Below are 2413 nucleotides of genomic sequence, written 5' to 3' on the forward strand. Positions count from 1 at the left end.
AAAAAAAAAAAAAAAAGCCGGGTGTGTGGTGGTTACCTGCAATCCCAGCTACTCGAGAGGCTGAGGCAGGAGAATTGCTTGAACCCCAGAGGCAGAGGTTGCAGTGAGCCAAGATGGCACCACTACACTCCAACCTGGACGACAGAGTGAGAGTCCATCTCAAAAAAAACACAAAAAACAAAAACAGAAAAACACCTTAACCTAATCAAGGTCAGATATTGTGGCTCACGCCTGTAATCCCAGCACTTTATGAGGCAGAGGCCAGCAGATCGCTTGAGCCAAGGGGTTTGAGGATGCAGTGAGCCATGATCACACCACTGTACTCCTACTTGGGTGACAGAGCGAGACTCCAAAAATAAATCTAAAAAAATTTAAAACCTCAATCTAATCATGAGATGCACTTACACTGCTGTAGGTAAAGAATATTTTACCCAGCATGTATAGAATTTTAACGGCTTCTTCAGGGGGACTGTGGTGATCTGAGCCACACAAGAATAAGTTAACTTCTCTCAAATTCCATTTCCTGGTGTGAAAAAGCTAGTATCCCATTATCTTGTGGGGATCTTCTGCCACAAACCCCACATAAATCCCCAGCATGCTGGACACTGTGAAGCAGTTAGTCTCAGACAACTCAGTCTCAGGTGTAACCCAACACTGGCTAGTTCAGTTATTTCTTCCCCAGGGAAGAAATGATCCTGTGGGATTACTGCTCTCCCCTAAGGAAAGAACCTCCCTGCTCAGTGAGAGGCCAGAATCTGATTCGCAAGTGTTGGTTTCGCGCCTCCCAGCTTTGGGGAGACCGATAAGCCTTTGCACCTGAGCCTGCCAAAATGAGAGGGCTATTGCGCAAGGAAACCTTTTGGGAACTCAGATGGTCATGTGGGCCTCCTTGGAAGCCTGGGGACAAGTGGGCAGTTTTCCCGAGTGCATAGAAGCCAACACCAGAGACTGAGGTGGAGAGATGCACTGAGTCGACCTGGCCGGGTTAATAGAACACTTCTCCCACCATCTGGGTTAGCTTCTCAGGGTGCCAGGGATCCTGCAGTGGTCCTGATGCCAGCCCGAGATCAAAATGGGAAAGCAGCCAGAGCAAATTGATGTTCCCTAGAGCTCTTATGGGCTGGAAGATTCTTTCTCACTTTCTCTTTTTCTTTCCTTCTCTTCTTTTGTTTTCTTTTTTGAGACAGGGTCTCACTCTGTTACCCAGGCTGGAGTGCAGTGGCACGATCTCAGCTCACTGAGTAGCTGGGGCAGGTGCATGCCATCACACTCATTGTAGAGACAGAGGTCTCCCTATGTTGCCCAGGCTGGTCTCAAACTCCTGGGCTCAAGCAGTCCTCCTGCCTTGGCCTCCCAAAATGTTAGATTATAGGCATGAGCCACTGCAGCTGGCCAGGGCCAGAATATTTTAAGTATGCAATTATTTATTTATTTAGAGACGGAGTTTTGCTCTTGTTGCTCAGGCTGGAGTACAATGGCGAATCTCAGCTCACTGCAACCTCCGCCTCCTGGGTTCAAGTGATTCTCCTGCCTAGGCCTCCCAAGTAGCTGGGATTATAGGCATGCACCACCACACCCGGCTAATTTTGTATTTTTAGTAGAGGTGGAGTTCCACCATGTTGTCCAGGCTGGTCTCGAATTCCTGACCTCAGGTGATCTGCCCACTTCGGCCTCCCAAAGTGCTGAGATTACAGCCTTGAGCCACTGCGCCTTGCCGAAAATATATTTTTAAAATATATTTTAAAAATATATATACATGCCTCTAATCCCATCACTTTGGGAGGCTGAGGCGGGAGGATCACTTGAGCTTAGGAGTTTGAGACCACCCTGGGCAAAATAGAGAGAACCTGTCTCTACAAAAAATAAAATAATTAGCTGGTTTTGGTGACATGCGCCTGTAGTCCCAGCTACTTGGGAGGCTGAGGAAGGATAGCCTGAGTGCACAAGGTTGACGCTGCAGTGAGCTGTGATTGCACTCTAGTGTGAGTGACAGAGCAAGACCCCATCTCTAAAAAAATAAAATAAAAACGTACAATTTTATGTATTTTTTTAATGGAGGAAAAGGGGCTCCACTAAAAGTACCTGGAGTCTACGAAAGTCATAATGCCTGGCTGCCTTCATCCAGTGATGTGGAACCCCAGAGGCCCCTGTATGACTAGGCCCTTTCCAGGACCCACTCCCATGTGTTGCCCAGCCCTCCACTTCTGTGGTACAGAGCCAATCAGATCTACAGGACCAAAACTTGAAGCCAACCCCAATCCCACCAGCAACAAAAGATGATGGGTGCAGAGATGGTAAAAAGACTCAGATTCCAGGCCTGCCCCCAGCCCTGAAATTGTAGTCAAACACATAATTCTCCTTTCACCTTACCTTTTCTGTATATTTGCCTGTGTGATCATAGTCTGGAATTTTT

Source organism: Mandrillus leucophaeus, unplaced genomic scaffold, assembly GCF_000951045.1.
Source record: "Mandrillus leucophaeus isolate KB7577 unplaced genomic scaffold, Mleu.le_1.0 Scaffold300, whole genome shotgun sequence".
In the NCBI taxonomy this organism is placed as follows: Eukaryota; Metazoa; Chordata; class Mammalia; order Primates; family Cercopithecidae; genus Mandrillus; species Mandrillus leucophaeus.